A 16,870-nucleotide genomic window follows, 5' to 3' on the forward strand; every position below is an offset into this window, starting at 1 on the left:
TCTGGTAGATCTTGTGAGGAACAACAAGAACAGTTCTGGTTTTTATCACTAATACTTTAGGGATTTCATTTAAACTCAGAGAATAATTTATTGAAGGAGAAGACAGACATGAAAATACAATGTAGTATGTTTTTCTGAAGCTGTAATGTACTCTGCTAGAGAGTTTGCCTGATATGGGTAAAACATCTTCTGAAATAAAGGTACTGTAAATTTTGTTGCAAAGAAATTTGAATCAGAAGGTGGATACAGCTGGAAGTCAGATCCAGATCTTTGCCTTTTAGAAAACATGCCTGAGTATAAATATGTCTTCATAAACCTAGTGGAGGGGAACACATGCGATAAGTGTTCTCTGCTTTTCTCTCATTAACCTGTCCATCAGTCAGTCAGAATTCAATTTCATTTACAGATTGATCAATTGAGAACCAGCTTGTACAGTTCAGGCTGCTGTAGGTATGTTTAAGTCTTCAAGTCTTAATGGTGATTTAGATATAAAGGAGGTATAAAGTTGAAATACCAACAATAAAAGAGATGTTAGTATGTTTCAACTTAAGAACAGTCATAGTAGGGAATTTGGGCTAATAAGTGAAAAAAACAGAAATTAAGGGGACAGCATAATTTGCCGAAGTTATTTTAAAGTACCTAAAAATACATATATATATATATATATATGGATATATGCATAGATATATATTGTATAAATACTGCATATAACTGAGACACCAGCACAGAATAAACTTTGCTGTAATTTTTGCAGATTGTTTTCTAAAAATTTATTTGAAAACATGAGTCAAGGTTCTTCCTTCTCCATCCCTTTCAGATGGGATTGAATTTGGAAAGGAAAAACAAGATCAAAGTTTTCCATATTAGTTTTCCCCCATGTCACATTTCCGTACATACAATTTTTTTTCTATTCCGTGCTTTTTAATTAAATTCAGGAAGAAAAGAATGAGATAAAAACTTGAGAAGAATTAATCCTGCTGACATAAATTACTCACAATTCACTTAAATATCTTTCTTTTTTTCTGCAATGTAAATTGTAAATGCACTCAGCAAAGGAGAAAGAAAGAATGTTTTCAGGTTCTCAACCTTTTCTGAAACAAATCTTGTATGTGGGTAGTTATTCTGTGAACTCTGTTTCAAAAAAGGCCCTTCCTCTTTCTGATACTCTGTTGTTGACAGCAGATCCTGCAACAAATTTGGTTCACAAAGGTGCCATTTAAACAAAAAATGTTTCATAGGGATATTTTTATATATATTTCTGGTTTTTGTAGAGTGCCATTTCTATGTGCAGATACTGACTTTTACAAGTCTGTTATTTCCTTACTCTCAGCTCTGATCTACATCCAATGTTCCTGGAAATTTTTTGCTATCATTGGAAGGGAGTTGCAATTTTTTCTAAGCAGGCACATTTGATGTAAAAAGCTGTGTGCTGGACTTGCACATTTGATAGAGATTATTTTGTGCCATTTTTATTGCCAACAGAGATACCAAGTAACAGCAGCCATTATTAGAGAGAATGGAACATAAAATAAACTTTTTATTGCTCTAGAAAGAGTTACTGATTCTTACCTTTCCATAGTAATACATGAGATTTATGCATGCTTTGGCAACAAATACATTTTAAAACATTGGGTTTTTTTTTCAAACATCAGGCAAGTATATGCCCTTTTGGCTTATATCTGCAAGAAAGAATCATATACAGTTTAAAAGTTAAGCAGTTAGGCAGCATTTAACTTTTTAAAACAGCAGTTCTATTCTTTTCAAAACAGCTGTACTCTTGTCAGCTGGAGGAAAATTTACTGCTAGAGAAAAGTGTCAGGCATCACATCTATTGCTGTTAAGCTTCATATAAATGAGATCACACCTTCTGATCTCTTCCTAGTGATAGTGCCAGTGCTTAACACTTTGCTCAGAAGTTGGGACAGGACACAGTGTGATTTTACAGTCACACAAGCCATACTATAATCTCTCCCCTCCTGGACAAAAAATCATGAAAATATAGATTATTCGCAGACACAGGTATACTGAGTCAAGGAGAAATGTTATTCCAAAAAAATGAAGTAAAGGAAATTTTGGTCAGGAGACACAGAATCTTAGCCCTCCCCTTGCACACTTTGGGATTGAGCCTTTAGTATTGAATAGATATGATGAAAAAAAATTATTCCTAATTTCTTGCCCCCAGCATTGAGTTACAGCATTGACTGCAAAGTCATCTTGTTTCCTACATTGTGTCCTTCAAAACCTAGAATGTCAAAAGATACAAACTGTTTAAGATCAGTCAAACAATGACTTTTTTCTGCCCCCTCTCCTTTTTCACTCTCCAAACCTTACACCTTCATCCATTGCTACTCTCAGTCCTCGCTATCTTTCTGCTGTATGCACTGAGATTCAGATTTTGGAAAAAAAAAAAAAAAAGCTCCCTTTGCTGTTATGTCCAATGTTCCTGGTGTTTAAGGCCCCAAGGTAATATCTCTCAAATAAGAAAGAATCTTTTTCACAAAGATTGAAAGATTATATAGTCTAAAAGACAGAAATAGACAGGAATAATTAAACAGCAGGGCATGGGAAGACATTAGTGGCAGTAAACAGAAAGTTGTTTTGGACCTTTCCCTTCTGCCTTGCCTTGCCTTTCCATCCTGTACTGGATTTTCCATCCTGTACTGTGGGACTGTAAGGACCAGTTTAGCTATGAAATCAGGGAGAGGAACATATAAGGCATAAAGCAAGCTGGTGTTCAAAAGTCTTTTCATCAGCTCCTGCAGCTGCTCTGCTGAGTTTAACTTCCATTTAGCTTGTGATTGCCACTTCCACAGTTTTGCCAGCTGGGAACAAATCGTTCCACTCTTTGATGTTGGAACTTCAGGTACCACAGAGCATCCTGCATGATCCAGGGCACATAACACAAGAGAAGACACCCCTGTTGGACCCCATTTTACTCCTGCCTCTCTCCCATTACTATTGACTCAATTAATTTTCTAACTGTAGCATGCAGGCTCAGCCTCTGAGTGCTACTCCCTGCATTTTATTTTATCTCTAAGCCTATGCTTTCATTTCATTTTTTAAAGCCTTAATAAAAGGCAGAGGCTTACTTTCCACTGAAGAGAAACTGGAGGAGGAAAATGTGTCAGGAAATATCTATGTGGCATCAGTCCTTTCCATGTTATAAATAGCACACATCCTTAGTGAAATAAAGCATTTACGCCCTCAGAAAGAAATCTGATCACTCGTGGATTAAAAAGGAGACATCTCCTAAACTTGCCAGAAAGTGGTGGATACAAAAAATAAAAGTTTTGGGGTGGAGATAGAAGTTCATTCCTGGGTTAGATTCCAAATGCAGTATAAGATCCTGAAAAGTATTTTGCATTTATCTTTCATAGCTGGGACAATGTTCTTGCTGCCGGTATACATCTTTAATCTTGAAGAGTGTAATTCCCTCTTCCACACAGATCTTGTCATTAGTTGTTTTCAGCCCAGTGAGTTGTGTGTTTAACATTGCATTGCATAACAATGAGACTCACAGTGATCTTATTTAAACTGAGAAAAAAGTCAGCGACAATTCTAGCAAGTTCAGTGCCAGTATGACAGTAAAAGACATAGATGAAAAAACTTCCTAGGTTTTAATGTTGAAAATGCACTTTCAGTAGTGTTAGCATACAAGAAATAAGATAGGTGGGTGATGCTGAAAAACAGAGGGTCTCAAGTATATAAAGGGATTACAATTTAGATTTTCAGAATATTTGATGTGGATTTCATGTGAGATCATTTCTGACTGAGAAGGTCAAATTGCAAAAGGCCAGCGAGACAGCAACTGGTGTTCTGTGCCCAGGGATATGATAATTGCTGCTAAACTTCTTATTCTTGTCTGATTTTCAAATCTTGTGTGATTTCCTCAGGTTTACTGCTGGTAAGAGAAAATCTATGTACATTAGAAAGCAGTTGGCGTACAGTTATCAAAATGAATATATTTTGTTTTAATTGGATTATTTAATCTTGGGTGAGTGGTCAAAACAAGTACAGGTGCACTTGCAATGTAATTTTTGACTTCATCTGTGATTTTGGGCCTTTATGCTGTTGGGGGATAGTAGGCAAAGATGATACTGATGTTTTGTGCTTCACCATCACATCTATCAGCACTCAAACCTAATGGACTTGTAGACCTTTCCCTCAGAAAATGGGGGAAACACCTCAATCCTCAGTTCCTAAAGAAAAGGAACAAGAGCTCTCACATGTATTTAGCAAGTGGACTTCACATGTAGGCAAAGATAATGCAAAAACAGGCTATAAAGCTCTAACACAGTGTTATCTAATGCTTTCTACGGCACAAATTTGTGTAAATCTGAGTTAATCCTCCTACGGTCCCATTAAAGTCAAAGAAGAGATACACAACAGACAGAACTTAATTCCTCTGGCCTGATCTACACATTTATCTTGGGACTGGATGAGCTGCTCTTTGGAGTCAGTCTTTTATCTGCACTGACTCTGAAAGGGACTTAGGATCCCTGGCTCACACATTTCAGCATTTAATTTTTAGATACCTAAGATATAACACATGAGTTTCTTCCATTATCTCTACTTCTGGCATAAAACTGTTGGGTTTCATTTCTTCACCATCATTCTTTGAATATTTGTCATTTTTACATTGTTATTATAACCTTTTCTTTCCCTAACATATGGAATTCTCCAGTAATGACCTGAATCTACAGGGAGACATGCTAGTAAATGCAATTTGCTGCAGTATTTCAGTGGAATATTGTCATTATAAAATTCCCGTTTAACAGCTTTTACTCAATACTTTCACTGCTAATTTCAGTAGTCAGCAAAGGTTTTCTGTGCTCAAATCAAACCTGAAACACTCTCTTGACCTGTTTGTCATTGGAATCCAAGTGAAATTACAGACCACCAATTAAAAATCATTTAAGTGCACTGGTTTATTTTGCTTTGTGGGGTTTTTGGGTGTTTTTTTGCACAGTCACAGTCTTAAATACATGTGGTTTTGTAATTGCAATATGCTGGGAAAGTTCAGAGTGCTCATTGGCCTTTTAGCTCCTACTTCCACCTGTGTTCTCATACATTCAGTGTTAATAACTTGGGCTGTGAGTCACACCAAATAGCTGGCTGGAAGCTTGCACTTGTGTTTTCTTTGAGTTTACACCATGTCAAATCTTTCCTTCAGTTGCTAAGACCCAACAATAAAATATCACAAGAAGTGAAGAACTACCAGGAATTGTCCTCTCAGACTGATTTTTACGCCTTGACTACATTGTTTTCCCTCTTCATTTAACTTATCCACTCCTTAAAGCAGAATCCCACAATGTTTTTATATCCTATGGCTATGTTGAAGGCCTGCTTTTCATAAGGGACTTTAAATTTAGATTAACAATACTTGAAAAGTACTTCCCATATTTAATAGATTATTCTTGATTAACCAATAATTATTTACATAGTTTTGAAGACAGAAATAGAAGAGTGCTATTAAATGAGTTGTGGATCAGTACATATACTTGAGATGTATGAGACCAGAGTGTAGATGCATCCCTCAAATCAGAGAGAGAAGGGTTGTGTGTGCTTGCACAGCATACACTGGATAGATTTTGTTTCTTTGTCTAATCAGATATGAGACTGAAACATTCCTGCCTATGCTTCTTTTCATTTGATTGTCAGTACCAACTGTATTCATAAAAATGCAATTTAATCTGTGTCCAGATGAACGTTTCTGCCTGCTTTTCTTCCTTATTAATGTGAAATAATGCAATTCTAGGAAAATTGAATGCTATTTTGTTTCAATATTCCAAAGAATGTGGCTCCTAAAGACCATACACAGAGACGGAATAAACACTGTTTTAAAACATTAAGATACATATTGGATAAAACATGTATTTATAGAATTTTATTCCTTAGTAGATAAAGTCTGGAAAATCAGTTTATCTGACCTATTTCCTTTTAACCCAGGTTACCCTAGATCTTAATAAAGACATTCACACTGCACATGGACTGACCAATTTCTTAGTCCCTAGGTATTTTGTAGTAAAATTCAGTTTTCCATCAGCAAGCTGTTAGAATGTCCACTTGCTCTTCTGTGCTCCTGTAAAAGTTGCCTTAACTGAAGACTTTATTCTTCACAACCTCTCTTCCAACTGCTTAGGTTTAACCCTCTATCCTGAACACACTTGGTATAGCAGTGTCTTATGGGGAGTGTTTTCTCTCTGCAAATATTCAATAAAACCACTTTTCAAGGTATTTTTAGTCAAAACTAATTATTGGTTCCTATTTTTTTCACAGTTTTACCTAAGTCATGATTACTGTTATTGATACTTTTTTGATTGCATTAGATAGTACTGCATTTTTTCCAAAAGTATTAATGAAGCCTTGCAGAAACCAAATCAACTCAAACTTTACAAAAGGATGTAAAGAAGGTATTTTGTACACAAAACCACAGAAGTGCTTTTATATGCCATGGGTCATACAATTTCTGTTATAACCATTCTTAGTTGTTGAAATTACTTTGTACATATCCTGTAGATGCTGATTTTCTGTAAAATTACAGTACCTACAAAAATTCCATGAAGACATAAGTTAAAATGGAAAACCTTTAACCCAAATGAAAGTTTAAAAAAAACAAATTTAGAAGTTATAGCAATATTAGGTGCTAATAACTGAAACTCAATCCTCCTGCAAGAATAAGACACTAAAGAAAATTTAGATCTTATGAACTGTAGAAACATGCATAATTCTGATCTACTGTAGGCAGCAAGATTTTTTATCAGTTTGTGTATCTTATCCTGTGAGCATACTCCATCCAAAGGCAAAAGCTGTTTGTAAAACCCTGAAAAGCTTTTTCCCCATAATTGTGGCTTCTCTTTCTTCCTTCCAGCTTTGACAATGCTGTTACTTTACTAATTATATACAACGAAAACATATACAAAAATTTACCATCAATGTGCAGTTTTAGAAGTGTATCTTATTTGTAAATCAAATTACTTAACTTTCATTAATAAATATTATTTAAGGAACCAGAGCAGGGAAAATAAGTCTGGTTCAAATCTTCAAAGTATTTCATCCCTCCTTTCCCAGTGAAGTATATTCTTCATTAACTCAGATCAGTTCAGTTTTGTTTGAACCTGTTAAAATGTGGAAACTGAAATTCTAATCTTAATTGCCTTTCTGTTGCTGCTTTTTAGATAAGGCTGTAATTTATCCTCCCTTTTTGGTGCTGAATTAAGTGCATTGTGAGAAAGACTGTACTACTTAGTGAAAAAACATACTGGACCAGACTTAGGGAGGTCCTATTCCCAGCCTTGGCATTAGAGTGAGTGAAAAACCTACAGATTTCTTAACTCTTAAATTAAAAATTCTTTTTCACCTGTCAATTTTAGTTTTGTCATTTTGATTTGCATAAATCATTTGTCACAATCTGAAAACAGAAGCTTAAGGAAACACCTGCATCATAGGCACTCATTGCTCCCGGTTAAGTTACTGTTTCCTCCAGGGTATTCCAGTTTAGTTGTTCGTGGTGGATTTTAAGGATGACAGTGGTGTCTGGCCTTCTAGATGATTAATGAACAAATATTATTGATATTCTCATTCTGCTCAGTTTTTGACATCTCCCTTCCTTTAATAAACAGCTTATCCCTGCGAGGAGCTTGCGAGTGGTCAGATCCGCTCTGCTCCGTGCACTAACTGTGTAATGGATACACTTTCCTCCAACCTGTCAGCATACAGGACTCAAACTTGATTCAGGTCTGCCTCATTCTGCTGCAAAGCAGGAGTAGCTCCTTTGAAGTCTGTGAAATTCTTCTGGTCTCATGTATGGGAAAATGAGAGAAGAATAAGGCCTTTTGTCTTTTTCCAGGGCAGCCATGCTGCTTAATAAATCATTATATCAGCAGTTGTTTTTCACTGGGGAACAGCACAATAATTGATGCCACTGTCCAGAAATCCACAGAGGCTATTGATCAGACCAGCTTGTTAGCATTACTGTAAAGCTATGGCACAGGACTGGAACAAATAGTATTGGAAGAAATGAGAATATACTCACACAGTCATTTGCAAAGTGTGTTTTAAAATGTTTCAACTAGAATTGAATTACCACTTCTGTTTGTATTTTCTGTGCTGTTCCTGTAAATATATCTCTTTACTCACAGAGGGCACCACAGCCAAAATTAACATTTCTGCTTACAAAGCGGGAGACCTTGTAAACATTTTATTCTGTTTATTCATTGTGAAGATTAACAATGTAGCCCTGAAGAATCAAGTATATGCTATGCAATTAAGAAAATAAAAGGAGCATGTATTATGAGACTGTCGCCCTTTAAAAACAACAGCTAGGGGAAATTCCTGACCTAGGAAGAGCAGTTTTCTAACTCAGTCTTATTCAGTTATTTTCATTAGGAATTCATCTGAATTGGTTTGTAATAAAGCTTATAAATAAAATTTAAACAGAGCATGTAAAATCTCTTGAATCTCATCTATCCACTAGATGAAAACTAGAGACTATCAAGATTTTCTTTTGCATTTCTAAAACTATCCAAATAACTGATACTATCCAGTGAAATGTAAAGATAAGCTAGTCTGTCACTGATCAAAAATATTATAATAGAAATTTTTACTATTCAAAAAATTCAGTGTGTGTAACATATATACTTAGTAAAACCAGAGAGTAGGTCATAAAGCATTTAGTAACAGTATGTTTAGAAGAGATCTGTGATTTTTTGATGATGTGATTTCACTGGAAAGACCTGACATGGCAGCAAGGAAAATGAAATTAAGCAAAAGAGGACTCCTTCAACATTATGGGAAGAGCATATATATCCTTTCTGTCGTCCAGCATTTAAACCACTTCCCTTGAAAGAGTCTCCTGTCTGACCAGTGAGGGTGTGAATGTGATTCTCTGTCCCCTATATGTGATTCAGGTGTCAGCCATTTGCTACTTTGCAGGAAACTAGAATTTTGATTCATTCTGCCCCCTCCCAATATTTTTTTTAAATTATTTTTTATTTTAAATGTAAGCAGACATGACACGAATTATTTTTCAAATAAAATTTAATATTAATTTCTAAGCTAACAATAGAAAATGAAGCAGAAAATACCCACCAATACATGGAATTTATGGCCAGGAAATCACTGATTTCACTTGACCAATAGAGCAGGGCTTATAGATAAGGAAAAGAATGCTCATTGGTCAAACATTATCGTTGAGCATCCCAGAGAAGAGATTTATTAATTTTTTAAAAATTGTTATTCTGAAACACAAGCCAGAAGATAGTTCTTGCTTGATCTTGTCTCCTTATTATGGACCTGTCTGTGACAATTTATGAAGCAACACCTGTGCTGATAACTCGCTGTCCTCCCACTTCCTTCCTCCACTTGGCTCTTTGCTCACCTGTTACTTGGTATCGAGCTCCCCATTTAGATATCTCAGAGACTACAGTTTGTTTTTGTTCATTTTAATGAAAGACTATGGTTTATTTTTGTTAATTTTAATGAGACTCTTAATGGGAGACTTTTAAACAGGATTTCAGATGACCATTGCAAGAAATACAATATATCTATTTCTTCTGCAGAAGAAATAAATGTTATAATTAAGGATAAAAATTCAGAAAACCTAGTCAAGGAATTAATTAAGTAAAAAACGAAGGAATGTACAGTAATCATAACTCCAGTTTTCCTGGTGTTTTGATATAGAGCACACCTGCAAGCAAGAAAGCCAATGGAAACAATAACAATTACTGGCAAAAAACTATTTTTGGGTGCTACAAGGAAAATAGCATTTATACTCACTCTCTCTGTGAAATCACTGCCTGGACCAGTGTGTTGTATGAACAAATAGTTCTCTGTATCCTCACTGAGTTTTAGTGCATTCTGACAGTTCATGTTCCTGATTGTAATGGAGCTGAGTAGCTTTTTGCAGCTGTTTGCTCAGCAGACCCCAAAGCTCTCCTCCCAGAGTCATTACTAATTCAAACAAGCCACACTCAAAACCAATTACATGTCTGCACCTTGGAACAACACAGACCTAATTGTAGACCTACGTGCCTTTTAGGCTGAGGGAAAGAAAAACCTAAAACATGTCAATATGGACTATCCCTGCTCCATGTGAAACCCTGGGCTGTTTTTACTGTGTATCCCAGAGGTTGCACCAAGTGGATACGGAATTTTTAATGGGAGAAAGAAGTGGAGCAGGTGATTTGGAATTGCATGTGTTTGGAGCTGCCTCCAGCTGCACTGGGAAAGCAGTCTGTGTGGGCTCCCTGGAGATGCTGAGCACACAAAAATACTTGGTCTTCTTATGGATCAACAATGAGACTCCTCACAAAATAATTAATGGCCAAGTTCTCCATTTCTGACAGCTCACATTAAAATTGCAGGCAGCTGGTACAGCTGGCATGTCTGGGCAGAGGGAATAAAATAGATATGGCCTGCCAGAATATTGGTAAAAGGATATAGCACTGGAACGGTGTTTGTGCAATAAAGATATTTTAAAAATACAGTTGTAAATAAAACTCAGTAATATATTGAACTCTAAATAGGGTTTTGTGAAAAATTCCATGGAAGAGTGAACTGCAGAAAAAAGAGAATAAGAGTATACTAATTAGCAACGCTGTGTTATATATGAATTAGTTACTAATCTTTGTACCTAACTTATGTGTTCCTTTGACTTCTGTTATGTAGAAAAAATAAAATGTGTGATCACATTGTTTGTTGTTCTTTTTTATGTTCTAAAAAGAATGAAAATATAATGGTGTAGTCAGAATGGAATGACTTCCTTGCCCATTAGTACACAGTTGATCATCACAGTCAGTGACCAGTTGTTCAGGTTTATACATTTTCATTTTGATAGAATTCATGAGGAACATACATTGTTACAAGCCAGATGGTCTCTGAATTTGGGCTGTTTGGAAGTCAGAATTTTATTATTTTCACTTTTCTTCTGTTTCTGGTTTGTTTTTTCACTTTATCACAAACTCTATGGTAGCATTTTGCCTCTTCATTGTTTTACCTGAAATTAATCTTGTCCCAGTCACTGATAGTGTTTGGTGAAGCTTTACAGAAAGATTTCAGGGTATTCCAAAAATGTTTTTATTGGCCTAAAAGTGTACTTTTTCTACACCCCTACTGGCCATAAAAAAATCTGTGCAACTATCCTGAGGTTTTCCATCCTGGATTTTTACCTAGCTCACTGCAAATGAGACAGTTTTGAGGGCAATACAGAGGTGATGCTTTCAAAAAGGATACGTGCTGTTTGTAGGGTCCCAGGAGTCACACACAACACCTGTGTGTGGACAGGAGTGACAAAAGTGCAGACTGGGATAACTACAGAAGGCGATAGAGCACTTGCCTCCATAGCAAACTGCAAACACAAGTTTGCAAATGACCAAAGGATGAACTCTCTTTAGAAATGCAGAGAAATATTTCACCATCATTTGCTGCTGGTTTGGAGAGAAGGCTACCAAGATAGATAAATTTGTCAAGTGTGTTAAGTTCCTTTGATCTTGTGCCATAGCATAAATGTACAGCTTAGTGATTAACTCTCTCTTCTTATTAGTCATTTTATTACCTTTTCTTCATTTCATATCGTGATTTGTAGAGTTTCTCTCAAAATTTATTGAAAGTGGGCTTACTGAAACAGTGCTGGGTTCCTGAACTGTTCAAAGATTAAGATTCTAAATTTGGACTAGAGGAAAATCCTTGGGGAAAGGACATTTTTCCTAAAAAAAAACCCCAAACCCAAAAAAAACCCCAAACAAACAAACAAACAAACAAAAAACCACAACCCAAAAACAAAAACCCAAAACCAAAAACAACAAAAAAAATCCACCATAGTAGAAAGCTGGTCCTCTAGGACTTATTCCTCCATAATATTTTTGCAGTTCCTTTCAGAATGTTTTTCTGATGTACCACATTAAATCTAACGTCAAGTTCACATTGATATCTCAGTTGTGGATCAATTTTTACTCAGTTTACTGATGAAGCCCCTCATAATAATTCATTTTCTACAGAAGATACAGAAGCTTTGTAGTCAGTTGGATGAAGTGATAGAAGAACCTCTGTAAGTTATCTTTATTTCTTTTGCCTGCACAATAACATTTTTGTTTTCTGTTTCAAGGAAAAAGAAAGTGGTCTGACATCAACGTTTCTGGTTTATACAAGAGCACTGCTCCATGTTTATATTTCTCACAAAATCTCTGCTAACTTGCAGACTACTTGACATACGTGTTTATTCACATTCAATTTTCCAAATCAGATTTAGTTCAAGCTAGCACAGAACGTGGAAACTCAACTGTTCTTGTCAGCTTTTCCTTCAGCAATGGTCTAGACAGTTAAAGGAAGCAAAAGTTGTTCCAAATTTGTATTTGTTGGTATGTGAAATAGAATGATACTGGGGGATGACATGGAATTCAAAACCGATGCATAAAAAATATAAAATATATCTTAGAAAGAATAAGTTAAAGCCCTTCATCTAAAGAATGAGAATTTATGATTATACATAAAGATTGGATAGAAAGATACACTAACCCAATAAGGGGTTTCATTTTGATTGTGATTTAACAGTGCAAGGAAGTTCAGTTTCAATTCTGGCCTGTTTTTATAAGAACTTTGAGAGGGTTTGCTGATACTGAATATGCCAGTCTTGTCAGTATATGTATACATGATGAACCTGATTATATTGAAAATAAGTCTTCAATTGTGTTGATTGATTCAAGATTCTTGAATATTCCTTGAACAGTGAATTTTCTCTTGCTAGGTCTGATCTTGAAATTGTAATTCAATACATTGTAGACAGCAACAATCTTTAATCAGCTTCAGAGTAAAAGGGGAGCAACTACTGAACCACCGCAGAGAATAATAAATCTTGATTTGCTTTAATTTTTATAGTTCCATATTCTTCTATGAAGCAGTTGATATTTCAGGCCATTTAATTAAGTCATTGTTTTATTATTGACAAAAATATGTGGTTGAATTATAAATTTAGGGAGTTGAATGTAGACAAACTATTAAACAACTTTATCTGATGAGTTAAATCAAGTTAAATGCAATTCCGAAGAATTTATCAGATTTGTTTAATTTAACCTTCTTAACTGGCAACTTAAACTTGGTGACCACCTATATTTTTAAAAGTTTAGCCAACACCCTTGTAGGTATCTCTGTTTCTTTCAATAGCTCCTGTAACATCTGGGAAATGGCAGAATGACATGTAGTCGTTTCTTCCAGCAGTAAGAAAACAGAGCATATTTAAGAGGTGATAAAGTGGGGAAAAGAAACCAGAGTAGAGGGAAGAAAGGGCAAAATGTGGATACGAGAATTTGAGAATACAAACTGATTTGGAGATAAATTTCATCACATATTTCAGTTCGTTCTTTGGATTGCATGCAGTGGTTTTTATTTGGCTTGTACTAAAGAAAGACTTATTTCTGTATGTTTCATAGAAAAAGCCCCATCTTCATGGTGGCTAGTTTGTAACATAATTTGAAGAATCAGAAGACTCAGTTTTGCAGAGTGCTCAATTCCCAAAGGGAAAAAAAAAAAGAAACAAGAAATTTCAGGATAAAAGAAGGGTTCAGGACCCTGGAGATCAGTCCCAGAAACCTGAAATCTTCATGTTTCTATTTAATAAAGCTATATCCTAAAACTTCAAATGGATTTCTCATAAATTAACATACTTATAATCAAGGAGAGGATGCTCTTCATCCTTACTCGTTTTGGAAGGATATGTATTTTGCCCCATCCTCTCCTTGCTTGTGTACCACAATTGCAAACAGTCATCAGCTGAGTATTCAGAGCAAGGATAAACCAGTATTATCACTCCTTTTGCATGACCAAGATTTGCTATCACATTACTGACATGCTAACTCTATGTGTTAGTACTTTGCCAAGGCAAAGCAAATTTTAGGGTAAGGGTGAATTGAGATAATTAATAAAATCTTCCTTATGAAGGCAGGAAAGGGGACCTTTATTGTGAATAAAAGTATTTCTATGGGGATGTGTAAAGTTTAGAGCTAGATTAATGATGGTGCCTCAGTTCTACTTCATAATAGTAATAGAAATAACATTAAAATATATGGAACATTAGGTTTAAAATGCATGTGTGTGTATATATATACTGGTAAGTCTACACAAGAGTGTGCTGTGTATCCTTGTTTCCCAATCCCATCCACTGAGATAGCTTCAACCCTTTCACCACAATTGTATGCATCCCCTTTTCAGACATATAAAACAGGAGAACACACTTGGGGGAAAGAGGAATTTCTTCAGACTCCCCTAATGTTTCACAGATTGGATTTCTGTGGCTTTTTCCTAACTTCCTTTTCTGGGAAACAAGGTACCAAGTAAATGGGATGTTTTAACTCTGCATTTATCTGACAAGAATCTAACCTGCATGGCAAATTGTTAATGTCTAATAGGAGTTTGTTCCAAGATGTTTTATGTCAGTTCTACTATACCAGAACAGGAGAAGCAATGTGACATTAACACTGCAGTGTTTTAGGTCCCCCCCTTGCATGGGATCAGATTAAGTTCACTGCATAATTCATGGTTGTGTGTTCCATGATTGCCATGTACCAGTGGGTCTTTTGGTTCACCTCCACCTCAGTTTGTTGTATCAAACAAGTCATACTTGCTTTTGAATTGCAAGGGAAAACTGAGTGAAGAGGAATGCAGAAATACTTTCTGGGGACCTTTTATTCTTTAAAAGGAAGCATGAAATCAGAGTTTTGATTGCTCAAGTGCTGTTTACCATTTCATCTATCTTGATAGTGCAGTAATTTAAGAGTTCTCAACATCTTGCTTCAGACACTTAAAGACTTTGACTATTTGTGTCCCAGCTGAACTTTTTAACTCATGCAAAGGGCACAAAACAGTGACCTACCCCTGAAATCATCTTTTTAAATCAGAAAAATGTGCACTCTATGACTGGAAAAAGAATTTTCTGAGTATCGAAATGGGAATTATGAATCAAAGCTCATGGGCTCCAGTTTCCTCTAAATGAATAAGCAACTGCACACGACAGGATGTGCATCAGCTGGCCAGAGTTTGTGAAATTTGGGTGCAACACAGTGCCTTAATATAACATGTAATGTGCATATATTGGATTCTATAAACAGTCCATGGACTTACTGAATTTATATTTTATTTTTGGAGAGCAAAAAACTACATGTAAGTTTAGAAAACAATGTTTAAGAGCTTGCTTTAGAAATGTGCAAACTGTTCTCTAAGGAAGAGTGCTAAGGAAAATAGCAAAGTTACTTCTATGTACAGTAAAAATTTATCACATTGTTTTTCCCTACTCCAGCAATGCTTCAGATTCAAGTTACTTATACAGTTTTTCCCTCCAGTTCCATTCTGCCTCTCACTTCCCAGGTACTGGGAAATGAGCACTGTTAGAGCAGATTTTTAAATGCAGAATGTGTGTCTTCACAAAAACACTAAGCAATAAGCAGGAGGGTTAACCTAGGTGATCTCCAGAGGATTTTCCAACAAGAAAATCTTGTGATTTCCAGAAAAAATCAAAAAAGGTGTCCTTGCTTGGATGTAGAGTGCATCCCCACACACCTCAGAGCTGTAGGAATGCACACCTAATCCCCCATCACCTTTCCTGTTCCACAAACACTCACCACAGTGATTTATCAATTAAAAATGGGAAGTCTCCACCCAATTCTTAACCTAACAATGTGTTAAAATGAATAATGTAAAAATTTAGAGCTACTAAAGGGTTATTAATATTCAGATAAATAATTGTTTCAGCTACTGATTTCAATTATTAAGAAACAGATGTTTCCAAAAACTACTAACCTGCCAAAATCAGAGCTATGCATACGATTCTATTTCCCTTCTTGCACAGATTTTTCAGTACTTCACTTTTCAACAACTAAAAATTTATTCTCAGGAGAAAAACTAAATTTCAGGTTACAATTTTGCATATAAACAAAGCTACATTAGATTGCACTCAGTCATCTTTGAGTATTCCTTCTCTTCAGGTGTAAATAACCAATGGTTTTCATGTGGACTTGACACAGTTTCTGTAAGGAGTACTGCAGACATAATTTTTTCTCTATTACCTTATACATGTTGATATTATCACTTAATTTCAATTATCACTGCAAAGATATTACCTATAAAAAAATCTACTTTTCATAGTAATAGTAGACAAGGAAACAGACAAAAGCAGCAATATTAGTAATGTAGAAGTGACATTCATTGTGATGATTTTATCAGTGAAGAGTATCTCCAACTGTAATTACAAGGGAAAAAATTACAATAATTATATATATAAAACCTCCCCTCAATCTAAGATTTTTCTTCTTCATTCCATTAAATACAGAAAATATGTCACTGCTAGTGCTTTGAACCTAATTCACCTGGATGAGAGATATACAGCCAGCTGAAATATCCTAAACCTGTTGGTTTCGCTCATTTTAGCTCCATGTGCTCAAAGTTTTAGTGATATATCTACCATAAAATGAGGTCATATTTCTATCATGTGAAAAACTGGGAAGCATATCCCACAATGTGTCCAAATGTTTAAGACTTTTTAGACACTAAAACATGAAGAAATTCCAGATGAGCATCCACTCAATCCTCATTCTTCTCCCTACTGCAAAGGCTGCAGGCTTTCTGATTGGAGGTCTCTGGTTATGTATTTATTTACTCATGAGCTCTGTCATCATCCATAATCATAAAATGGCAAAAAAATGCCACTTACTTTGCAGAGAAATTATAAATAGTCTCCTGTCTCCAAATATTTGCAAATTATTAATTTTAATTTAATTTTAGTTTCCAAAGAAAGACAGAAAACCCATAGCATATTCTCATCTGTTGAGCTGGCATGAATTCAGATTAAATCCACTAAAATCAGTGAAGTTTCTGTGAATTTTTA

Source organism: Passer domesticus, chromosome 5 (genome assembly GCF_036417665.1).
Source record: "Passer domesticus isolate bPasDom1 chromosome 5, bPasDom1.hap1, whole genome shotgun sequence".
NCBI classification, from domain to species: Eukaryota; Metazoa; Chordata; class Aves; order Passeriformes; family Passeridae; genus Passer; species Passer domesticus.